This window comes from Schistocerca gregaria, chromosome 7 (genome assembly GCF_023897955.1).
Source record: "Schistocerca gregaria isolate iqSchGreg1 chromosome 7, iqSchGreg1.2, whole genome shotgun sequence".
Taxonomy (NCBI): Eukaryota; Metazoa; Arthropoda; class Insecta; order Orthoptera; family Acrididae; genus Schistocerca; species Schistocerca gregaria.
Window position 1 is genome coordinate 427,419,722 of NC_064926.1, and position 27,434 is coordinate 427,447,155.

A 27,434-nucleotide genomic window follows, 5' to 3' on the forward strand; every position below is an offset into this window, starting at 1 on the left:
TATAGGAGCTGAAGTTAAAGAACAGTGAAGAAATCTAAAAAAAAATAGCTTCTTAAGAGAAGCTGTCAGCCCACAGTACTCATAACATACATAATTCGCAAACGAACGGCATACTCGCCTGTATCAGTACCAAGAACGCAGATTCTATCTCACTGACGGTCTAGCCGACAATGAGTTGCTCTAACCAAAACAACTAAGCAAAAACCTATACGATACGACGGTCGATACAAGCATCGATAGAAGCGGGGGTACTTGACAACGTGGATCTCGGAATACTGAATTTCCTCACGATTTCCGAAGTGGAATGTCCATGCGTCTAGCACCAACTACCAGTCCGTGTTCGAAGTCTGTTAACCTAATCAAAGGTATCACGTGACTACAAGTGACAGCTGCACCAATGTACAGTCCTTTCATACCTTGTGTACGCAATACTGAAGCTTGACTTTGTCACGTCAGTGTATAACTGCACCGATACACTGGGTTGATTTCTTTAACAGTATCACTTCCAAATACTAACTGGCTAGTGCTCTTTGACTAATGTCATTGTTGGCGTGTGATACTATGTACTGATGTTACTGATGACGAGGTGTTACACTATGATTATTTTTTCCCAGAGTTCTGCACATCGCCGGCCAGTGTGGCCGAGCGGTTCTACGCGCTACAGTCTGCAACCGCGCGACCGCATCGATCGCAGGTTCGAATCCTTCCTCTGGCATGGCTGTGTGTGATGTCCTTAGGTTAGTTAGGTTTAAGTAGTTGTAAGTTCTAGGGGACTGATAACCTCAGAAGTTTAGTCCCATAGTGCTCAGAGCCATTTGAAAGCTCTGCACATCTTTCTTTAATATGTTGTTGTTGTTGTGGTCTTCAGTCCTGAGAATGGTTTGATGCAGCTCTCCATGCTACCCTATCCTGTGCAAGTTTCTTAATCTCCCAGTAACTACTGCAACCTACAACCTTCTGAATTTGCTTAGTGTATTCATCTCTTGGTCTCCCTCTACGATTTTTACCCTCCACGCCGCCCTCCAATGCTGAATTTGTCATCCCTTGATGCCTCAGAACATGTCCTACCAACCGGTCCCTTCTTCTAGTCAAGTTGTGCCACAAACTCCCCTTCTCCCCAATTCTGTTAAATACCGCCTCATTAGTTATGTGATCTACCCAACTAATCTTCTGCATTCTTCTGTAGCACCATATTTCGAAAGCTTCTATTCTCTTCCTGTCCAAACTATTTATCGTCCATGTTTCACTTCCATACATGGCTACACTCCATACAAATACTTTCAGAAACGACTTCCTGACACTTAAATATATACTCGATGTTAACAAATTTCTCTACTTCAGAAACGCTTTCCTTGCCATTGCCAGTCAACATTTTATATCTTCTTTACTTCGACCATCATCAGTTATTTTGCTCCCCAAATAGCAAAACTACTTTTCTATTTTAAGTGTTTCATTTCCTAATCTAATTCCCTCAGCATCACCCGACTTAATTCGACTACATTCCATTATCCTAGTTTTGCTTGTTGATGTTCATCTTATATCTTCCTTTCAAGACACTGTCCATTCCGTTCAACTGCTCTTCCGAGTCCTTAGCTGTCTCTGACAGAATGACAGTGTCATCGGCGAACCTCAAAGTTTTTATTTCTTCTGCATGGATTTTAATTCCTACTCCAAATTTTTCTTTTGATTCCTTTACTGCTTGCTCAATATACAGATTGAATAACATTGGAGTCAGGCTACAACCCTGTCTCACTCCCTTCCCAACCACTGCTTCCCTTTCATGCCCCTCGACTCTTGTAACTGCCATCTGGTTTCTGTACAAATTGTAAATAGCCTTTCGATCCCTGTATTTTACCCCTGCCACCTTCACCTTGTTTCATATACTATAAAATATTTATACTCAAATTGTTCGGTGAATAAAATTGATACCTAATCGGCAGGAACTTTTCACAACTTGATAGTTTGTGATATTGTGAGACATGGAAATTCAGAAAAGCACGGGCATTGTCTCTAACGACATTCAAGAGGCAGTTGACAGGCCCACGATTTGGAGGTCGTCGGCCAGGGTTATTAAACTTGGGGAAGGCGATGATTTTAAAATCGTGAGTCTGCATCATGAGACAAGCTAATCTAAGCTTCAGCGTTTGGAAATACACTTCTGAAATTAATAAATACCTACGCTAAATACAAACGTTCATAATGCGTCATTTCTTTCTTATTGACGGGTGTCGTCCTGGGCTTAGAGCTCGTAAGGAATTGAGTAATTTACAGGAAATGATAATTTTGAATATCGCCTGAGTGATTACACAAACAGGTTTCTGTCAAGTAGGAATATTATCTTGCTGTTAGCATGGCAACTGGTGTCCTTTGTTAAAAAGGCATTTTCAGATAAGGTTCCGGTTCAAGAGCACGTGAAATTATAGTACACACGTCAGTGTGATAAAATGTTGAGCGACAGGGTAGCCAACAACTTCTTCTAATTCTGTTTAAGCACTCAGACAAATTCAGTACACGACAAACATGGCCTCCCTTCCTTTTCTTTCTTTCTTCGCGAATTCGCTGCTAAGGATGGGCACAATGTTTGTCCCTGCAGATAAAATGAGGCTACATTCACCTCAGGCTAATACCATTTTAAGAGTTTTACGTTTGATATCAGGAAATCCGAGAACGTAATACTGCATTTCATGTTATTCTAGGTTTGAAAATTGTTCAAAATTCAGAACACTACAAATATTATCACAGACCCCAGGATACTATTAGGTGGTGCTGAATTCAGAAAAATCAACGATTCAAACTGAATCGCCTAATACTAAAATGAGATAACTCCTCAAAAATTGATAATGCATATTGTAAGTTTCGGTGTATTGAGGCATAGTTGCATCGAATGAAGTGAAAAAGGCATATCTCCATTACCATGCCTTTTGTATAGATCGAAATGAAGTCTACAAGTGTTACTAATAAATCTGCAAGTGTTACCAACATTCACGTATGAAAAAGAAGTCTGTATCAGCTCTGGAATCATGCTGAATCAATTGATGACTTTTGTTCTAAACTCTGTTCCACATCTCAGAGTTTCAAGTTTCAAATAACGATGAAAAAACAAGAAAACAAAAGGATGGTAAGCTTCATTACTTTTTAATTATATATTGTGTAGCAAAAAAGGTTTTCATTGAGATATTTGTCCATAAAAGGTTGGTTTGTAAGTCCTACATTGCAGTGAAACAAGTGGCCAAAATTTCCAAAGACACTGATGACCTTTTGGGCCTATTATTTGATTATATACAGAACCTGCCAATTCCACATTTGCCAATACAAGAAATTTTTATTTTCAAGCACCTACGTGTTTCTAAGTTTGAGATACACTACACAAAAACAGGTGAAGATACGTTTTATTGTTATCATGAGGGCCAAGATAAGAAAGATCATAATGCAATGTGCACTTTTCTCTACCATAACATTGAGAACTTTGACCCTGCAAAACGGAGAGCTCCAGTTTTTCGACTATGCTTGCAGAGGCCAAAATCTGAGACATACGGCTGTAACAGTGTCATTGATCTTAACAGACAGTGGGAAATCTAATCAAATCTGCCAGTACTTCCCCGTTAGAGCGCACACGTATCTTCCATCTGACTGGCACTTTGGTGTCCTGAAAAGAAAGTGCTTATTGCAGATCACCATATATCACTTACCACTGAATTAGGTTGCCTTCCTCCCTTTAGAGTTCATACAGCAAAAAAAGAGAGAAATAGTGGATGTTAAATCTTGGTGGGTACCTTTATGCAAAATGTTCGTCATATCAGATGACACAATGTGAAGAGGCACTGAAAAAAGAGAAAATAATATTTGCTCCCTAGCAGTTTCTCTACTACGAGTACAGTTCAGAAAAGAAAGGTCAAGCATTTCCTAAGTGTTCAATAAAATCTTCCCAGTTTACAAGCCGTGCCACTCGCGGTTTCGATAGCTGTTACGCCATCGTCATCAGGAGTTCAAATCACTGACCGCCGGGACTGGCAAGGCGTTCCGCCCTATAACAGAGAATTCGAAGATCATACCTTTGCATTATTATAATCCAAAACATACTTTATGAACAAAAATATAGGACTTCCTCAAATGGAAACAACTGATGGATAAGTTCTTATAAAGAAGAAAAGGAAAAAGCTAATTTGAAAATTACTGTAGTATTCCATATATCCATAGCATCAAGCATTTTTTAATTAACTGAAGAACCGCACTGGATAAGGTCGAGTGAAAGGTGACTAGGGCCAGTCATTTTTCCTGTATTTATTTTTGAGTAAACAGTTTTGTGAACAAGTGGCCAGTCATCTTAGTAACTTATTTCTTGTTCATCTTTACATAAACTTCAGAAAGATTTCCGAGCTCTTAATGGGAGACGGAAGGCAATTTTATCCATATTCTGCTAATGCTATTTTACCCTTTGAATAGGTACACTTTTCAAAAGAACTATAAGGGGTGAAACAATGAAATTTTTACTGCATATATATATATATATATATATATATATATATATATATATATATATATATATATTATTTTTGAGTAAAATGTTTTGTGAACAAGTGGCCAGTCATCTTTGCAACTTATTTCGAGTTGATCTTTACATAAGCTTCAGAAAGATTTCCGAGCACTTAATGGGAGAAGGAAGGCATATATATATATATATATATATATATATATATATATATATATATATATATATATATAACAACGGCCAAAGTGAAACTCATGGGCGAAGTATCAGAACCCTTCGAAATCAAATCTGGAGTCCGACAGGGGGACGGACTATCCCCAATCCTTTTCAATATTGTTCTAGAAAAGATAATCAGGGAATGGGAACCCCACGTAAAGGGTAACCAAATTGGTATCAAGAAAGAGAACCGAATTAAAGTCAAGTGCCTTGCTTTCGCTGACGATATTGTAATTGTCACCAATAACAGAACAGAAGCGATTCACGCAATGGAAAAACTACATGAAATTTCACAATAAACCGGACTACAGATATCTTATGAAAAAAAAACAATATATGGAAAGGCAGCCAGAAAATAAATCCCCTTTAATGACAAAATATGGCAAAATTACACAATTCTGCCATTTTAAATACCTCGGTGAAACTATACAGTCCTCACGATTAAACCGAATTGCCAATGAACAAAGAATCACTAAGCTCCAGAAGGCCTACAAGCTAACATGGACGCATTACAATAAGAAGTGCATTTCGACAGACGCAAAATTAAGGCACTATACAACAGCGATTCTTCCAGAAGCAATCTATGCAGCTGTAACAATGGTGATTAATGGTCATTCAAAAATTAAGGAAGTAGAAAAGCAGGAAAGAAAAATTCTCAGGAATATTTACGGTCCAATCCACAAAAATGGAATTTGGATGAAGAGACCACAAAACGAACTCTATAGAAAGATCAACATAGTAACAGATGAAATCAGAAAGCGCCGAGCCAAATTTTATACACACATCTGCAGGATGGAAGACTCCAGAACAGCAAAGAAATTATTCAACATTATAACAAGGAGTAAATGTGGCACAGAATAATATATCAATTGTGAACCCTCTTTGGGTATAAACGATTCAGTTGTATTAGATATAGAAACGTCGATAAAAATGTGGAAACTAGAAAAATGGTAGTTTTAGCCATGAACTGCAATTCATGTATTAAAACCGAACTTAGTGTAGTTGACATGGGCGAAAAACACATGAAAAATTAAAGAAACACTCTTGCAATTGCTTGAGGAGGGGTAGAGACAAAATAACGGGGATTATAAAAGAATTACATTCTTGAAGTTCTTCTTGTACATTGTTGGAGAATTCAGTTAATTCTTTGCAAAATAAATGAAACAAAATAAGGATTTTTAAAAATTGAAGTTTCTGCATTGATATAATCAAATTTCATATGTGTGTTAAAAAAGTTGTGGCTTAAAACAGTTTTGCCTTAAAACGTTTCTGCGACACCAAGCAAATAGACGAAACATTTGTGCAATGTCATTATTTGGTTATTCTTCAGGTCAAGTATCACTTCTCTGCTCATGTAGTCTGTTGTCTGTACTACAAAACAGCTTGTAACACGTGGAAAGCACACTATGAAACGCGAATCAAGCATAAATATTATAGTGCACATTGTGTTAAAATAGGAGAACTAATATGTGCAGTTTTCAGATAGTTTCTCGTGTAGACATAGTTTTACTGTAGTTTTATACATAGCTTGGTTGTTTCTATATATGAACAGTGAACACTTGAACAAATGGCGGAGAGAAGGGAAGCAGAGGTTCAATTCTTGCTATCTCCCAAAAGAGTAAAACTAGTAAACAGGCGTCCTTCTGAGACCCAAGAGTCCTACTAACATCTTATTTCACAACGCTGGCACTTCAGATCACTGCTGTGCAGCTGGCTGACTGGGCATACTTGGTATTCAGTAGAGGGCGAAAGCTTAGTGATAGCGTGTACCTTCAGTGATCGTGATGAATGTTCCTGTCTTGAGATAAGAGGATTAACTGTTCACATTTTCCCGAAATGCAAGAGTCTCAAGTCTGTTGGTCAATAGTAGATTTAGTGGTGATGTAGTAGAAGACATCATATTTCAGTGTTCTCTGTCTTTTCCATACTTCATTGTTTTAATATAGAGTTGTAAATGTAGAAAGGTATATTGTATCGGTCACTAAGAGAGTCCGTCCTTATTTTCTTATATTAGCTTATTGGCAGAGTACTAAGGTTTCAGGCTGGCCAAATGAATTAGAGACTTTTATTCTTGAGGGCGATGTTTGGCATCGTCGTTAGTCATCTGAAGTAAGTTTTGTGTATAATAAGGTGACAAAAGTCATGGGACACCTCTTAACATCGTGTCGGACCTTCTTTTTCCTGGCCTAATCCAGCAACTCGACGTGGTATGGAGTCGACAAGTCGTTGGAAGTCCCCTGCAGAAATATTGACCCATGCAGTCTTTATAGCCGTCCACAACTCCGAATGTGTTGCCGTTTCAGGATTTTGTGAACGAATTGACCTCTCGATTATGTCCCATATATGTTCGATAGGTTTCATATCTCGCGCTCTGGGTAGCTAACTCATTCGAATTGTCTAGAGTGTTCCTCAAACCACTTGCGAATAATTGTGACCCAGTGACACGGTTGTTTGGGTACACGAAGTCCATGAGTGACTGCAATTGGTCTCCAAGTTTTTGAACATCTGAACATGCCAGCCAGTGATATGTTCAGCTGGACTAGACGACCCAGCCCATTCTATGTAAATATAGCCCTCAGCATTATGGAGCCACCACCAGCTCGTACAGTACCTTGTCGACAACTTCGGTCCATGGCATCGTGGGGTCTTCGCCACTTTTCTAACTGAAATCGGGACTCATCTGCTCAGAACACTGTTTTCCAGCAGTATAGGGTACAACCAAAGTGGTCACGAGCCGAAGAGAGGCGCTGCAGGCGATGTCGTACTGTTACCAAAGGCACTTGCGTCGCTCATCTGCTCCCATAGCTCATCCACGCCAAATTTCGCGGCACTGTCCTAGCGGAAGAGTTCGCCATACGCCACACATTAATTTCTGCCGTAATTTCAACCAATGTTGCTTGTCTGTTAGTACTGACACTTCTAAGCAAACGCCACTGCTATGGGTCGTTAAGTGAAGGCCGTCGGCCAATGCGTTGTCTGCAAAGCGACATTTGGTGTTCTCGACACACTATTGACACTGTAGATCTCGGAATACTGAATTTCCTAACGGTTTACGAAATGGAATGTTCCATGCTTCTAGCTCCAACTGCCATTCGGAATTCAAAGTCTGTTAATTAGCGTCGTGCTGCCACTGTCATGTTGGAACCTTCTTACATGAGTCATCATGAGCTCCACCTCTTGTGGTTGGCAGGAGAGCCAACACCGTGTTACTAGAGGAGGCCGAAAGGCACGCGTTTTAGCTCATGCAGGCTGGCGTGAGGTCTGGAACAGAACAAGCAAATTAGAATTTATAAAAACGGACGTAGCTGGTGGAATACTTAACTTTAATCCATTAATGACGAACGTCGGCCTTGACGGTACATGATTCAATATCAATAATAACTGATAATGGCGCCTTACTAGGTTGTAGCAAATGACGTAGCTGAAGGCTATGCTAACTATCGTCTCAGCAAATGAGAGCGTATTTTGTCGGTGAACCATCGCTAGCAAAGTCGGTTGCACAACTGGCGCGAGTGCTAGGAAGTCTCTCTAGACCTGCCGTGTGGCGGCGCTCGGTCTGCAATCACTGATAGTGGCGACACGCGGGTCCGACGTATACTAAGGGACCGCGGCCGATTTAAAGGCTACCATTTAGCAAGTGTGGTTTTCTGGCGGTGATACCACACCACCCATGCACTTCCCTTTTATACTTTGTCCACGCGATACTGCAGTCATCTGTATAAGTGCATATCGCTACACCATAACTGTCACCTAAACGTGACATTCAATCTATTATCAAGTTTTTTCTATTGTTCTCCATATTATGTAAATAAAAGCTGAAACAAAATAAACTGTTTCCTGCTTCACAAATAGAAGCCATACGTTTGTTGCTGACATGAGGAACTAATGTACTAAGGGGAAAAACAAAAACTTTTAATCATGGTTGTAGTGTTGACAACACCTGTCAACGCTAATAAGTTCACGAACAACAGTTAAACATTCCGGAAAAGCACAAAATCTGTTAGTTGACACACCAGTGTGACAGTTGGCCTTAGGGCAATGAAAAAAATGTTGTCAGGTCTGGACTACACTAAAACCATTATTATATTTAGACAGCCGGAACAACAAGATACGACATATCCTAGGAGTGCAAGATCAATGTTCTGAAAGTCAGACGTCGCAGGGAATCTTTATTCTGCTATCACGGAAGTACAGACATAAGTGCCTACTTTTCCCACGATCGTTCAAGCCGAGTTTTGGAGATGAAGTTATGTAATAAGAATTCTTACCTTCCTCGTCATTGATAAGAATCTGCTTAAACTCAAGGTGTTATTCCAAAGCACTCGCTCTTATCGCCATATAGATTACTTTTATTGCCCTTTGATTTCATTGACTTTACTGATTCGGTATTCAGAAGGAACAGTGAGATTGAAATCTAGTTTCTTAAGTCTCAGCGTCTTGTTTTACAGCGAGATCATTATGATCGTAGCTCAGTGTTATGAGAACGAAAGAGTAGCAGATATCACTGATGCTATTGTCTAAGGAACATTCCACCTGAAATGAAACTTCCTGGAAAATTAAAACTGTGTGCCCGAAGAAGACTCGAACTAGGGCCCTTTGACTTTCGCGGGCAAGTGCTCTACCATCTGAGCTACCCAAGCACGACTTTCGACGAGCCGTCTTCACAGTTTCAATTCTGCCGGTACTTCGTCTCCTACTTTTCCCACGATCGTTCAAGCCGAGTTTTGGAGATGAAGTAATGCAATAAGAATTCTTGCCTTCCTCATCATTGATAAGAATCCACCTGAAGGCGTTCAGGAAAACGTAAACAATTCAGATGAAATGTGCTAAAAGCAATTTGATCTCAACGCCAGTGTAACAGATAGAATTTTGATCACTGAGTTTTCTTCTGTACTTTGTATTTCACATTACAGACAAGTGATGTTATGCCATGCGAGCGTTTCTCATGTCTTGAAAGTGACAATAGATCATAATATGATGATATAATAGGTATGTCATGTGATAACTGCCTCTAAACTTTTTCTGTGATGCCTTTCATTATTTCAGTTAATTGCATGAAAGTAGAAAACAATTTTTCTTTCTGTGTGCAACGAAAATTAGCGAAACCATGAACGTAGCTTAAAATTTATATAACATGTTTCTGATTTTTACATCTCTCTCCTAGCTACTTAGTGGATAACACTTTTTTTCCTCTACAGCGCTAGATAGCGATAGCAACTTTTCAACGAAAGAACGAGTGTATGTGGCTGAAATACATGGCATTTCTAGTCGTTTATGTAATCTGCTTGTTTACACATTTAACGCTTGACTGGACGTTGAGCAGTTTCCAGTTGGTCACCATTTACCAGGAAACCCCTTCTTTCCATAAAATAATTGTAATTTGGTGTGTATGTCATTATTCTGATATGTTATACCACGATATGTGGGAAAATACATCCACTGCCTCGCTTATAGAAAGGTGCTTCCGTTTATTTTTGTATCAAGAATAAACATAGGACAATTTCTGCGGGTTACTCCGATTATATATATATATATATATATATATATATATATATATATATATATATATATATATGTGTGTGTGTGTGTGTGTGTGTGTGTGTGTGTGTGTGTGTTTCTGCGGGTTACTCCGATTATATATATATATATATATATATATATATATATATGTGTGTGTGTGTGTGTGTTTTTTACATGTGTTACGAAAGATTCATTACATTTCCACATTCATATTGTTTTGGTTGATGTTTATAGGTATGTTCAAACTCTTTTACTTTCTCTTGTAATAGTCAAAAAGTGTACTCTTAACTTGCTTGATCATCTCCACTTTTACGTTAAATAGGTAGTGTCTACTGAATAAACAATATTTGTCTTTTACTTTCTGTGCACGATCCAAACAGCTGTCAGCACTACCTATATAATTATTTACATAACATTTATCATCACTTTGGGGTGTATTTAGAGAACAGTAAAAATAATGCGATTTATTCAATGGGAAGAGATGTAAATGATCAAGTACTATGGATAAATAAAAAGAGAAGTCGGTAAACAACAAAGTTGACAGCCTTCCGAATTCTTCTTTTCAAATAAATAAACAGCATTATTCATTTGTTTTTCAATTTTGCGACAACCGAATTTAAAATTACTTGGCCAAGATCTTGTGGAAACAATGGGGACAGCCATCCCAACTTCTGGTCTGTATTTTGATTGTAGCACACTCTCTCTTGCCCTATCAAAACGTACCTCATACGCTGATTATTTCAACCTACAACTGTTCCATACCTTGCCACTGGCCTTCATTTACCACGACCTGCCCACAACAACTGGATAACCGATTGGTGTTACACCGGTATAAATCTCTAAGGGACTCCTTGTGTCCACGCGGTTAGTACCTAATACAAAAAATGTAATGGACCTGCTACAACTCTCAGGACTTATAATTTTCTGGAGACACTAACACTTTGTGTACTGCTTAATTCGCTGATGTCTTGCAACTTATTATTTTATGCTAACTGCTCATTAGATAGCAAGTATCTATTTCGAGAAAGAAAGTGACTTCTGTTATATATGTACGCACAGGTACAATTGTTAGCAAACATTAAAGCAACTGGAAATACTAGCCAAAGCCTAACATTATAGGTATTTACAGATGCAATTTGTTGCCAATAACCCATTTAAATGTTAGGGTACAAAGTAAATGTCGTGTGACTAGGGCCCCGCCTCGCCGGGTGCAAGTCATTGACGCCACTTTGGCGACTTGTGCGTCGAAATGTTAGGATGTGTCAGTACGAGTCACTGTTAGCAAGGCATACATGCCAAAGGATTGAACGTATTTAATTTTAATTTTTGACTGACTAATCTGGCCTTCCAACATTAACCAAAACGGTCTTGCTGTGCTGGTACTTCGAATGGCTGAAGGCAAGGGGAAACTACAGCCGCCATTATTACGGAGGGCATGCAGTTTTACTATATGGTTACATGTCATGGCATCCTCTTGGGTAAAATATTCTAGAAGTAAAATAGTCCCATTCCGATCTCCAGGCGGGGACTACTCAGGAAGACGTCCGGTTCTAGGCGCTTCAGTCTGGAACCGAGCTACCGCTACAGTCGCAGGTTCGAATCCTGCCTCAGGCATGGATGTGTGTGATGTCTTTATGTTAGTTAGGTTTAAGTAGTTCTAAGTCTAGGGGACTGATGACCTCAGATGTTAAGTCTCATTGTGCTCAGAGCCGTTTGAACAATTTTTTTTAATTTATTTTAAGGAGGACGTCGTTATCAGGAGAAAGAAAAATGGCATTCTACGGATCGGAGCGTGGAATGTCACATCCCTTCATCGGGCAATCGGGCAGGTATGTTAGAAAATTTAAAAAGAGAAATGGATAGGTTAAAGTTAGACATAATGGTAATTAGTGAAGTTTGGTGGCTGGATGAACAAGACAACTGATCAGGTGAAGACAGTGTTATAAATACAAAATCAAATAAGGGTTATGCAAGAGTAGGTTTAATAATGAATAAAACAATAGGAGCACGGGTAAGCTACTACAAACAGCATAGTGAACGCATTATTGTAGCCAAGATAGACACGAAGCCCACGCCTACTACAGTAGTACAAGTTTATATGACAACTAGCTCTGCAGATGATGAAGAAATTGATGAAATGTATGATGAGATAAAATAAATTATTCAGGTAGTTAAGGCAGATGAAAATTTAATAGTCATGGGTGACTGGAATTCGACAGTAGGAAAAGGAAGAGAAGGAAACGTAGTAGGTGAATATGGATTAAGGCTAAGAAATGAAAGAGGCAGCTGCGTGGTAGAATGTTGCACAGAACACAACTTAATCATAGCTAACACTTGGTTCAAGAATCATGAAAGAAGGTTGTATACATGGAAGAACCCTGGAGATACTAGAAGGTTTCAGATAGATTATATAATGGTAAGACAGATATTTAGGAACCAGGTTTTTAATTGTAAGACATTTCCATGGGCAGGTGTGGCCTCTGACCACGATCTATTGGTTATGAACTGTAGATGAAAACTGCAAAAAGGTGGGAATTTAAGGACATGGTACCTGGATAAACTGTAAGAACCAGAGTTACTTTCAATTCAATTCTTATGATATTTTACGGTTCTATTTGTCGTGGCGCAATTTCCGATAGTATTTTCATAATTTAGCTTGAGACGTCATTCTCTGGTTTAGTATGGCCCTCTCAAGAGCTTAAAGTCCCAAATATTTTCTTACTGCCTTGCTGAGGTTGCCTTGCAACACTTGTTGATTTGTCTCTTGTCTACCACACCGTACTGCTGTTTGGTGCGGCTTAGCCGAAGTGTTCAGTAGTACCGCATCTACTGCCTCGCCCGTTTTAAGATTTGCGAACCAAATCCACATCGACGTATAATCCCAGTATGCAATTTGTGTTAGTTGGTTGCGCCCCTGTACTTAATTATTTGTCATAATTCGTTGGGTGTAGAATGCATCACATGTGGTGAGGTTTATAGTGTAAAGTGTTTAAAAGGGAGGAAAATATTTTGTGATACAGAGTGCATCGTAGAGGCTACGTGTATGCTCCTCCAGCAGCAACGATCGTATATAACATCAACTAGTTTACATCGAATATTTAGGACAACTGTTTGACAAATTTGACAAAAATTCCAAATCCTGCAATTATAAAACTTCATTTTATGTAAGATGCACTACAACACATATCTTATTCAGGAACAAGAAGAAAACAGTGGTGTTTATAAAATCACTTGCAATCATTGCAGAAAGCTTTATGCTGGTCAGACAGGCAAGGCTAAAACAACTAGGCTGACAGAACACGAAAGCAGCTGGAGACTACAGGAGTCTTACTCCACCTTCGCTGAACATACCCTGAAGAAAGAACACAGATGCCAAGCCCACACATAAGAACTACATATAGCCAACAAAGGAAGAAAACTAAGCTAGTTATAAGCACTAGAGGTAAACAAACATTTAGCTCAAATGATTAGTTACAGCTCTGCACGGCCCCGTATTTAGGCTTCACGTGATGCAGTGAACCAGCCACATATCAACAGACCGTTACAATGACGCAGACTGCCATAAAGGTTTAAAACACAATAGAATATCATATTCTTTAGCTTACTTACCTCGTATACGTCAACATTAAAACAACTTCATTTGTAATACCGTAATATTATGTATTGTAATTGTATAATGTGTCTTTGTCCATTGCGTGAAGTGAAATTTACAATGTTAAACATATTTGTTGCACAACATAAACGAACAGTCCTCATTTTGACAGTTTCTCCACCAACGCCACAACCTCACAATCTTTAGTATTTTAACTATACAATCTGCTATACTGTAATATTCTGTAGTATAATCATTTATTGCGACTAATATTGTCAATTGGGTAAAATGTAATTTATAACATCACTAAACAACTTCAATGCACAAAATGCTGTGCAAGTGGATTGTATCTTTGGTTATACCGTCTGGTTGCATAAGATCTAGTGTCCCTTGAGGACGCTAGTCATTTGTTCCCTGCAGATGGTGCAGCAAGCCGAAAACTAGTTAAAAATAAACAAAAATGAGTCGAACAAAAATAGTTTAGCTGTTATTCAACACTTAATATCTCAGTGACGCTCTTGCTGTTACTAACCGTACTCGTGGCGAAACGTGCCACTCCTTTTTCGATCTTCTGTATCCGCCGGTAACCTCCATCACGCCCGATTGTTCTCAAGAATCAAGCTCCCATGTCTAAAACGTCGTATCTCACATCTCCTAAACTGTATGTCGTACAGTAATATAATTTTAATGTAGATTCAGTGGTATATGAGGATGGTGTCTGTAAAATGCGATGTCAGTAGTAAATAAGTAATTAACAGAAAAGTCATGGCAGATGCTGCAGTTGGACTCCATGAACAGTGAAAATGTAGTAAGCGATAATTGTTTCCCTTTCATCATTTCGAGGGACTGTCAGCGAGGAAAAGTTTCGTAAGTGTTTGAAATTATTTGTTAAAGTATTTTGGGAGTGACGAAGTCCTCTCATTCTGAAATACTGAGTGAATCCAGTGCGCTCCGTGAGCCGTGGTGACTGAAGTGACATATACAGTTTCTAACTGTAATATCTGACTTAATGTGTTAAACTTTTATAGCTCTTAAAGTGTAGGTTCTGATATCATTTAAAGTTTTTAAATGCGGTCAGTAGCTGGATGAACTATTGAAAATCAGTTTTTTCTCCTGAAAGCTGTTAGACAGGCAACTTGCAACTGGCACTGTACTCCAGGATAGCCGTTCGGTAATACATTCTATTAACCATACATGATAATGGTCCTAAACTGATCAAAAACATACAAGAGGTGACCAAAACAGAGTTTCAAAAAACTACAATTTTCTATCTTAATTCTATTTCCTTGGCATTTTTCCAATACTTCTGACGTTATTCGGTAAATTAGTTATATTACACAGTGAACAATAAAAGCCTTGTAGCATCCTACTTGGGACACTAGAAATTTCGAGTACTTTGACATCTCACGATTTCACACTGTCAGCACTGGTGTGGTAAGTTTGTAAAGTGGGTGCTTATTCTAGAATTGAGAACAACTGTGTAAGCTGAAATGACCAGTTTAATGTCGAAAATATTATCACAAAAATTACAGCTTTTACACAGTTTTCAACTCGACGACATAAAAACAGCGCAATGGATAACGCATCTCGCCATCAAAAAGTGAAATAATCCTATACACAACACTATTAAATATTAACTCTCTGAAGGAACATTATTCCTAAGCACAATAATATGAAAGTTTAGTTGCAAGTTTCTTTACAAAATTGCTCCTACACATACGTTATGATGTTGGTCAGTACTACGAAAATCGTCCGATTCAGGTTCAAAGTTCGGTACTACTCGTATTTAGGATGACAATCAAATCTATGGAGGATGGTTAGTTACGTGATAAATTTGAAAGCAAGATTACCCAAAGCGGCTCGAGTTTACAGTGGCCGCAAGCTGGTGAACCAACAAAGTTTATGCCTCTGCACTCGGTATTTACCTTAAGCTGCGACATGCTGCTGTCTGCAAGGCCGCTCCCTCCCACTGAAATTCCTACAAAACTAATCAGGCCTTTGCTGAACATTCCAGCAGAAAATTTCATTATATTTCTCGTTATGTAAGAAAACATGAAAACATGTACTCAGCCCTAGTCTTAGTACTGGCGATACACATGCACATAGTTGGAGCAGCGTGCCTACTATAGTGCCCTCTCAGTTCTTGCAAGAACAATTAACTAATCTGGCTGGTTCGTTTCTCTAAAGTTTTAGCTAAACGTTGCTACAGCTAATCTCTAGCTGGATTGCAGCCACTGTGAACACCGTGTCTACACTAATTTCCTCTCTGCGTCGTACAGAGCGATAAGCACTCCGTTCTGCATTTGACACCATTTCAGAGAAGAGTCCACGAAAATTTCACTCTTGTCCTCCCCATGGCAGGACTTCCTCCCCCACTTGCATTCATTCGTTCTTCATGTCACAGCCTTTTTCGACCAATAGGAGCATTCCTCTTATTTTGTGGAAACTCTCTCTACCAATTTCAATGTCCCTTCTATCAAACTGCGTCGAATCTTCAGTATTTTTCTCCTTCCTAGTGCGTTTTTGCCAATTGCACGTTTTGTGCCCATTCTAGACGCCTAAAGTACATTGACCTTTCCATGTGTCGTACTCGCTGAACACGTGATCTAAATGCGTTACTAGTTTTTGTTCGTATCACGTTGGAATTCCGAAACGCACCTTTATAAAGCTTTTTCTCTGTCCCTTGTGCAGATGTGCATCTACACGTGGCTCTTCCTCCTGTATCACCTGGTCGGGGTTGCTGACCATCCTTCTGCCACCCTTTTAAGTAGTCTCCGTCGTAACCCCTGCAGCACGCCCTCGCTATTCCATTGTCCACCTGGCTTTTCAAACTAAAAACGACTGACATTGCCTGTTCCACCTTCCACTCAAAAGACATGCACTGTATAGAAACGGTGTGTTAATTACCATTGATTGACTGTCATCCCTTTTTGCATGTTCTCATAACCGCCGAATTACGTTAGGTGTCATATTCATCTTCTCTTTGTGATGTATAAAGCTTTCATGTAAGGTGCGAATCTGACCATTTATTCTGCCACCTTACAAGTTCTATCTGTTACAGATCCTGATCCAGTATTTACAAGCTCCTATACTGGTAACTAAGTGACAATGCAGAAATGTATTGAGTGCCTTCCCTGAATCAAGAAACATGACGCAACTTAGGCACCGTTTTTCACTGACGTTTGAATCTTACGGATGAGGGGCGTTCAATAACCTGTGCAACATATTTTCTTGTCGGCCAATTTTGGTTGAAAAGAGTTCAGAATTTGTTTTAGGACATCGTGGAATATTCTCGCTTCAGATCCTATAGTTCCATGAATTTTAGATAGGTGGCGTAGCTATACGTAGTCTTCAAAATGGCGTCTGTCATGGTGGTGTGTTCCAAGCAGCGAGCTGTCATTGAGTCTCATTAGACGGAAAACCAGAGCTTCGCAGATATTCATAGGCACTTGTAGAATGTCTACGGAGACCAGACAGTTAAAGAAAGTACGGTGAGTCGTTGAGCGAGACGTCTGTCGTAATCGCAACAAGGTCGTGTAAACCTGTCCCGGCTGGTCCCAGCGGAGGTTCGAGTCCTCCCTCAAGCATGGGTGTGTGTGTTTGTCCTTAGGATAATTTAGGTTAAGTAGTGTGTAAGCTTTGGGGCTGATGATCTTAGGAGTTAAGTCCCATAAGATCTCACACACATTTCAACATTTTTGGAAACTGTCCAGGCTACCACTGTCGTGGGTGGCCTCACACAACTGTGCTTCCTGCAATGTTGGAACATATAGAGGACACTCTTTATTCGAGGTGATCGACGGATCACAATCAAACACCACGCTGCACAACTGGACTTCTGAGTCGGCAGTGCTGATACACTCATCCACCCATTGGGTACTCGAAGGTGTCTGACCTCTAGATTCCTCGCTGACTACGAGAAGACCATAAAGAGCAAGTAAAGCCCATCTGTGCGGAATTACTTCTGCGTTACGAGACTGATCGTGACAGTTTTTTGTTCAGCGTCGTCACAGGTGATGAAACATGGGTTCCTCACTTCAAAAAGGGAACGAAACGGCAATCCATGGAGTGGCGCCACACCACCTCTCCTGCGAAGAAAAAGTTAAAAGCCGGTAAAATCATGGGGATGGTCTTCTGGGACTGTGAAGGGATTATTCTGTTTGATGTCCACCTGGATGGTGCAACGATCAACTCTGAAGTGTACTGTTCCATCCTCAGGAAAGTGAAGAAAGGACTTCTTCGCTTTCGTCGCCACAAAATACAAACGAATTTCTCCCTCTCATGACATGTCTCACACATGTCTGCGCACCCGAATGGAACTTCTTTGGACTGTTGCTCTTCATCCACCCCACAGCCTGGATGTCGCATCTTCCGATTTCCATCTCTTTGGCCCAGTGAAGGATGCACTTCATAGGAAACAGTGCCTGAGTGGTGGCAGGATTATTTATGCAGCAAGAGGTTGGTTTCGACGTCGACCAATTTTGCATTCGCCGGCCGGAGCGGCCGTGTGGTTCTAGGCGCTACAGTCTGGAACCGCCTGACCGTTACGGTCGCAGGTTCGAATCCTGCCTCGGGCATGGATGTGTGTGATGTCCTTTGGTTAGTTAGGTTTAAATAGTTCTAAGTTCTAGGGGACTGATGACCTCAGATGTTAAGTTCCATAGTGCTCAGAGCCAATTTTGCGTTTACTGGATGGACATAGCACAAACTCTATAAGTTTAGAGGCAATGCATATGTAAAATTAAGAAACTTTTTTTTATATCTACGTGGAAACTAACTGATTTTCGATGTGGCAATTTAAGCGATTTAATTTGTTAATAATTTGTATATTGTTTCCTTTGTGGACTTTCATTACATGTAACTATGGAAGTAACTTTACATTTATATATTGTAATTGTTATTGTGACGTTCTGTTACATTATTCCACGGATTTATTGTGCCGTCGTTGACTTCTTGTTCTTGAGTACGACTTAGGCTATAAGGGTTGCGCCTCACGTTGCGTGGAATGTGTTGCACGCAAGTGGTTTCATGTATGACTTTAGACACGGCGACACCAGTATACACTTCAGTTTCGTCATTTTCTCGGTTCCTGAGTCGTGTCTGAAATTAAAGTTTTTGCAGCTACACGTCGCACTAGTTGTGATGGAGTTAAAGCTTGTTGCGTGGAATCGCCGCATGAGGAAAAAAATAAGAAACGTGTTTCGATTCGTGACTGTATGAAGAAAAGACGTCAGCTCTGTTGCTCAGCATCCCTGCTGAATTAATTTATAACGGAAGATCCAAGAAATTCTTTTAATTGTCTTAGAATGTCACCAGAACTGTTTACATTTGTTCTAAATAGGGTTAATTATACAATAAGGAATAAAGGTACAGTAATGCGTGAAGTACTGTCGCCAGAACTGAAATTACATATCATTGCGTGTATTACAATCGAGAACGCTCGGCATGCAATAAGATAAGATTTTAGTTGGTGATGATGCAATTTCAATAACGCCAATAATTATTAACATTAACAGTAATAATTATTAACATTAACAACAATAATTATTAGAAGCAGGCCGCATTAAGAAGAGCGTGGTTTGCAAATTACTCTCTTTACAGTGGCAATATTTCAATATTCTAACATATGTGAATGGCGAGCACTGCAGCGACGTTTTAAATAGATGAATATTGAATAAAGAATGCAGCTTCTTGAATTTGTAGAGCCTTCCTTCCTGTCAACAATATTGCTTAATAGAGAGTTGGCCAACTCAAACGATGGGATTTTAGTCTTGTAGACGAGAGCATTGCCACAGCTAGAATTACACTTGCTTGTATTTTTCTTAATTCAGTTGTATATGTGCTCCTAACTCAATAAATTTTGCCCTGCAGCTCAGATATTATCAAACCATCTATGTTATGCTCGCACATGACAGTCTCAGCGGCAGCAATATGGTGCATATTACTGCAATCAGCATCACAGAAATCCCACAAACACATGTCCAAAGCATAGATATCCAAAAAGCGAACATTATTCTCAGCTCCCCACTTCTTATTTCAGTTTGTCTACGAACACACAATACCTCAAAACTCATGCAACTTGTGTCGCCAAAGCTGGAACAAGCCGAAAGTGTTAAGTTTCAACGACGACTTGGGCAAACGCGCGGCGCGCATGCGCAGCGGCCGGTAGCGCAGTTGCCTGCAACCTAGTGTCGTCGTTAGGAAACTAGGTACCTTAGTCTTTCGGAAACCTCATTTTGTGACAAGACTTTTGAATTTGTGTGAAAGCTGGTTAATAGCTTAAAGATAAAGTTTCAGTGTACGCAAAAAGTGTGTTATTTAAATTACCGTGCTATATACAGTAATTCTCTCTAAAGGGATACAACTTGAGCCATCTTACCCTACATTTTAATTAGTGTGCCCTGGCAAATAAAGTACGGTGGTTGACTAAGCAAAAACGGCACGAAAATAATAAGGTATTATCTGCTTACCTGTACCGATATTCTACTTGTCTCCCGACGGTATGTGGTGGAGGGTACTTCTAGAAACAGTATCTCATATCATTTCTTATTATAGCATACGAATGTAGAGGCGGGAAAACAACTGTCATCAAGCCTCTAAATGAGGCTCTCCCTGTAAGATGGCGTAAGGCCACCGCATTGAACGTAGATTATGTTGAAAAACAGGAGTGGAGAATTATACGATGTATAGAAATCCTAAATAAAAGCAACCTACTTTCAGAAAAGCCTGTGATGAACGCCCATCGCATAAACAGCACGAGTTGATTTTCACAAGCCTGCCGGGGTGTCCGAACGGTTCTAGGTGCTACTGTCTGGAACCGCATGTTCAAATCCTGCCTCGGGCATGGCTATGTGTGATGTCCTAAGGTTAGTTAGGTATAAATAGTTCTAAGTTCTAGGGGACTGATGACCTCAGAAGTTACGTTCCGTAGTGCTCAGAGCCATTTGAACCAATTTTTTTGATTTTCACAAGATCGCAGTTTCATAAATCTGTGTTGATTCCTACACACGGCGTTTCCATTCTCTTGGTTGGTCGATACACTTCAGTATAAAAGTATTCTATACTTCTCTGTGACGGTAACGATATAATTGATCTTGAAACCGGGAACGATGTGCAACTTCCTCGACTGACTGAATCCTCTGTTATTCAAATGGAGCGTATGCCGGCCACAGTAAACAGCTCACCTCAGCAGATCTTCATCTACAGTGACAACTCAAAACACTATGACACTGCCCACCGCGATACCGAATGCTCACTGGTGGATTTCGGGCATGTGAAGTGGATGGGAAATCGTTCTAGCCATGATAAGGCCACAAACTGGGAAAGCCGACCACTTAAGCGACTTTGGAATCGAAACTGTGTGCCGGACAGAGACTCGAACTCGGGATCTTTGTCTTTCGTGGGCAACTGCTCTACCGACTGAGCTACCCGAGCACGACTCACGCCCCGTCCCCACAGCTTTACTTCCGCAAGTACCTCGTCTCCTACTTTCGGAACTTCACAGAAGCTCTCCTGCGAACGTTGCAGAACTAGCACTTCTGGAAGAAAGGATATTGCGGAGTTTAGCCACAGCCTGGGGGATGTTTCCAGAATGATATTTTCACTCTGCAGCGGAGTGTGCACTGATATGAAACTTCCTGGCAGATTAAAACTGTGTTCTGGACCGAGACTCGAACTCGGCAGCTGGACTTTGGACTCTGGACTCTGGAATCTATTGAAAGCGGTTGAAAAACACGGAAACCACCAGTAGGTGGAAGACCAGGACTCACCACAGGACATGGAAGTCGGAGGCTTGCCTGCCCTGTAAAACAGGACAGACGGGGACGTGTGACAGATCTGACAACCGAGTACAATGCTTGTTCAGGCAAAAATATTTCCGTGCGTATCTCACAGCGCACATTGCTAAAAATAGGGCTCTATGGCAGACGACGCTAACGTATTCCCTTGTTGACCCAATGACACTGTCAGTAATTACTGCAAAGGGCTGGTAATCATCGTTATTGAACGATGGATTAAAAGAAAGGTGTCGCCGATCAGACAAGTCGCAGTTTATGTTATGTCAGGTCGATGTTCGTGTCCAGATAGGCTGTCATGAAGGCGAACACCGACATGTCATGGATGTAGGCCAATGGGGCCACTACTACGCTATAAAGGACATTAACTTGGGTTTCCAGGGGACCTGTTGTAGTAATCGACATCACTACGTTAGCTGTGGACAGTATTGGGGCAAAGTGGAAGCTGGTTACAACATCTCCACAACATCATGGAACAGTCTTCAACTTGCCAGATATCTATCAGATCGTAGTGTGGTCCGCATTGTTATCAGATCTCTTCCTCATCGCCCATCCCCCTTCCTGTACTCCTCCATTCTACGACAACTGGGTAGTGGGAAACTAAAAGCGGTGCTGTCATATTAGTCAGGAAAGCTTATGCAGCCTGCATGGTTGCCAGATGGGATCAGGAAACCTGGAACAGTGTACATGGTTGTCAGATTTATCCCCAAAATAGTATATGTCATTTTCCCCTCTGTAATTTATTACCCCAGAATAATCGCCAAGGATTTTTTTCTTACAAAAAATTGTTCCAGTTTATTTTTCTCAGCTTTATACACGACTTGTGTCTCCTTTTATACATTTACATCAATGCAGCTGATCACTTTTTTTTATACATTTACATGCAGTACAACTACCCACGTTATTGGGTTTGAAGATTCGGACTAGAACATGGATATAAAGCAATCGTGTCTGAACATTTTCAGACCAGTATTCCAGAATGTGATCAGAAATTAGTTAGTGGACCCTCCGCAAATCATCATCATCGTCATCGGCATTAGAGCTCAGCTAAACTTTATAGTGAAGAAGAATCTCGTTTCAAAACTTTAGTTTTTAAAACGACAAAAGAAAAGCGATATTTAGTTTTGGCACGTGTTTTATTTAACACAAAGTAATGACAATGAGACAGCAGCACTGTTTATTTCTAATAGTTTTTTATTGACAGAAGAAAAAACTCCCAGAGCACTGCAAGTGCAATACACAACTCCTCAGGAAAGAAAATTTAAAGTGTCCGCATGAGGGTAGACACTTGTTACATAATATGCTACCTCAACATTACTCCTCCCTCTAGCGACGCATCCGTCACCCACACTGTGGGGTCCCATTTAAAATCAAACTACTTAAAAGCCCTGCACTATAGTTATTGTTTTTAAATTACTTGAGTCCTGGATTCCTTACTTCAACTGACAGAAACTGGAAGACCTCAGGCTGCCAGTGCTTTTTGTGTGGCAACTGCCATTAATAATAATAATAATAATAATAATAATGAAACGTGTGACTTAGGGAAAGCAGGCAAAGATGTGAACTGGGCCTAATCAGTTACCTTTGGTTGCATAGTAAACACTTACGCTTACTGTAAGGAAATAATTTTAATAAAACAATCATTTAAAAAAAAATAATTTACTGCAACACAAGCTACACTGATGGCTGAAGGCCTTATTAATAAAAATTCAAATTATTTGTCGACTGAAGGACAGTGCTCCAAGGATCGACCTGAGAAATGTCCCTACAGCTGCTTAAAGCGATGAGACAGGCAGCCAAGAGTTATGCTCACTTAACGGGATGGCAACTCAAACTGGGACAGCTTAAACGCCGAGCAACACACTCGCAAAATCCACCTAAGATGCGATAGCCAATACCACGATAGAAAAAAGTTAGCATCGTCAGGTGATAAGCATTTAATTACACAAGTTGGCTCCACCAGATCCTAGTACGCAGACAGGGTTAAGACCAAACTGCCTATTCACAATCTGACTAGATGCACATGGAACCGCAAAAGACAATTCGGCAAACAACTCCAAAAATGCTAAAACAGTCACTGTACAGCAACAAGACGAATTACATGTAGGCATGAACGCTAAGAACACGGAAACGGTCGAAAGACCAGATACACTGTAAGTAGGCTGTTTAGGTTTTTATGTTGGTAACGCCACGTAGCGCTCTGTATGAAAATTACTGACTGTGCTCTGTGCAGTCTGTGTCTGGTTTGCAGTGTTGGAATATTTGCTATTGCAGTGTTCGGCAGTTGGATGTAAACAGCGCGTAGCGTTGTGCAGTTGGAGGTGAGCCGTCAGCAGTGGTGGATGTGGGGAGAGACATGGTATAGTTTTGAGAGCGGACGATCTGGACGTGTGTCCGTCAGAAAAACGAAATTTGTAAACTGGATGTCATGGACTGAATATATGCCTATCAGTAGTTAGTGCCTTCAGTAATTAGAATCTTTTATTTACCTGGCAGTATTGGTGCTCACTGTATTGCAGGAGTTCGAGTAACGAAGATTTTTGTGAGGTAAGTGACTCATGAAAGGTATAGATTATTGTCAGTCAGGGTCATTCTTTTGTAGGGATTATTGAAAGTCAGATAGCGTTGCGCTAAAAATATTATGTGTCAGTTTAGTGTTGATCAGAATAAGTAAAGAGAGAAATGTCGGAGTTCGTTCAGTTTTGCTCAGCTGCTTGAAGATCAAATAACATACAGGTTTTCCAGCACTGTCATTCTTAAATTTTCATCCACTGAGGCGACCGACCGAACGACCAACCATCTGTCGTTGCCAATCAAGTCAGGCAAGAGAAACGTCAGAGTATAAAACCGCTAACTGACAGCTTGATGACATGAGGTCACTTCGACGGACGGACGGACACACAAGTGAAAGTTGCACTACTTGAATATAATTCAACTTAAACTCGCTGAATCCGGATCTCGGCGTGGTCGTGCACTCACGCGACCACATCCTTCCATAGGGCATTACATATATCACCAGCTCCCTCGGCGAGTATTGGCGCTGTCGGAACTCACTGCGCTCCGTCCCTAATCAACTCAGACCCGGAAATACTAGAGGTCGCTGCAAAGATAGTACCACAGTACTCGCTATTGATAAACGCCACTGCTGCTACTCACGGACTGCTAGAGCGAGCAAACGTAGTGGCTCCAGGGAACACACCAAGAAAACGAGAGGTCACAATCCGAACACGAAGCCAACCTGTCAACGGCACAAACGCGAGCCGGAGCACTGCTCAAATAATAATAATAATACGGTGTAGGTCTTAAACCAGTGTAGTAGCTATTACATATACGCTTTTTAGTTCATTTATTGTTGAGAAATAAATAATGAAGCGATTTCTAGTCTACTGCAGGAACTGTCTACAGTGCTGAGAATATGTGATGTACTGTATATATCTCACTTTTACTATCATAGATACAAGACACAACAAACAAATATGACTATGTGAGGACGACGACTTTCATACGTTGTTTTCTTGGAGGGAGGTATTAATGGGGGACGATGAAAATTGCAGAGGGAGACCACTAGTTATTCAGAGATGAAGAGGCTCGCACAGTATAGAGTAGCGTAGAGATCTGTATCACACCAGTCTTTGGACTGAAGACCATATCAACAACAGCCTCTGCTACGATGGATTGGTCATTAATGATAGCTACATATAAATTAAAGGAGGATTACTGCTATCAACTGCAGCAGGACATTAAGCGGAATCAGCGGCGAAGAGCGAAAATGTGTACTGGACCGGGATTCGAACCCGGGACCACTTGCTTACTTGGCTGATGGGATAAGCACTGCGCCATCCGGGACACAGTGTTATCGCAACTGCACGGACTATCTCTGTACGCCTCTCGGCCGATCCACACTCCCGTCGAGCGGGTATCCTCAGACCCTGTCCGTCATACTCCTGTTCAAGGCTTAGGAGACTGCCACACGAGGCCGGAAGTATTTGTGCATTCGCACTGAAGAAAGAGGATCCATTGCCCAACCAGGATTATCAATTAGTTAGCATGAGGCCCCGGGTTCGAAATCCTGATCCGGTACACTTTTTCGCCCATCGCCGCAAATTTCGCTTAATGTCCCGCTCCTGCTGATAGCAGTGATCCCCCTTCGTTTTACATATAGTGTTTCACATCTGCTGGATGTGCGTGGTGTCTTCTTTGGAAGGAACAGACACTGTGTATTCATATAATTAATGATAGCATTTGTAGAAAAAATGTAATTATTGGTAACTTATTTAATCAGTATTACAGTCTTACAAAATATTGATAATAGTATTGATAGTATAAAATTTTTATAAATTATACCGTTTTGTTTTTATGTCTCAGAAAATTCGTTTTCACGATTCGGTGATAATTACCCCCAGGTTGGAAGCCATTGATATTCAATCACAATATTTATTCGCAATATTTTCTTTGGTAGCAATTCTTTTTGTACAGTGTGTCTTTAAAATGGTTGGAAGCCATTGATATTCAATCACAATATTTATTCGCAATATTTTCTTTGGTAGCAATTCTTTTTGTACAGTGTGTCTTTAAAATGGTTGTAACGATGGAATTACTAAATTTTTCTTTATTTACTCAGAACATTAGCAGTTTATTTACAAATACTTTTTTACACTAATAATAATAATAATAATAATAATAATAATAATTACAAATATTTTGGAATAAAAAAGTATGCTCTGATTAGGATGGTGTTCAATATTAATATTTATATAAATATGTTCTCATTAAAGTCTTTTACATATGCCATATCATTGATTAATTGTTCGACAAAAGCTGCTTTATGGTAGTATTATATTTCAACGGACCAGTTTCAGGGTCAGACCATCATCAGTGGTTGTCTGTATTACTCAAAAGACACATATTTATTATAATAAATTTATTATAATAATATCACAGGCTGCATACATAGCACTCAAACTCCATGGCTACCAGTTTTAAGTAACATCCAACCTCCAGTTCCAGATCAGATGCTCTCCTGAAGACCTGGAGAAACATTCAGAAGAAACCCCAGCTAACTGTACACTGCGGTGTATTAACAGCAGAACATCAGCGTCTGAAGTCAAGAAAACCACCATGGCGAACTGCACGACATATTGAAGCCTCCAACTTTAACATCAACGAAGTATGGAGAAGTCAGTCAGTGAGAAGAATCGTCAGTGTTCAACGGTCATCTGGTTGAAAAGCCTCCCATGCGATTTCCAGGTTCGACACTCCCCAGACACCAGTGGAGAACCATCAACCGCATCCGGACAGGACAAGGGAACTGCGGATATCTAAAGCAGAAATGAGGCTGGGTAACATCTCCAGATTGTGACTGTGGAGCTGCCCTGCAAACAATTAATCACATTGTTAGTGAAAACCCGAAACGAGCCTTTGGAGGATCAGTAAATGACATCCACCATGCATCACCTGGAGGGTTCAACTGGATCAACAGATTAGACTTAGAAATCTAAGAACTTGTGTAATGTGTAGACAATTTAGCATAATAATTTGAACATTTGATTCTATACATGTATTTTGCTTGCCATTTCATACACTGTATACTCTTAAAATTATGTATTGATCCAAGCTCTGTATCATCATACGATAAATAAATAAAAATTATAATAAGTTATTTAAAGTGCATATTCTAGTCCTCCGTCCATGCGTCATTCTTCAGTTCACTGTAATTCGACTTGTCTTAAATGTGATGTCCTTTAACGTACCCTAATGACAAATTTCGTAATGTTCTTGTACTAATATGACTACATAATACTTATGGCAGAGGGAATTTTGTACG

The 27,434-nt window shown here is 40.1% G+C and overlaps 1 long non-coding RNA gene across 1 annotated transcript; it reads left to right on the plus strand.

The window, feature by feature from the left end:
* Positions 1–619: 619 nt before the first annotated feature.
* Positions 620–27,269, plus strand: LOC126282142 (uncharacterized). The gene is made up of 2 exons (XR_007551336.1): positions 620–694; positions 26,612–27,269. It is a non-coding gene; the product is annotated as an uncharacterized LOC126282142 (long non-coding RNA).
* The last annotated feature ends 165 nt before the right edge of the window (positions 27,270–27,434 follow it).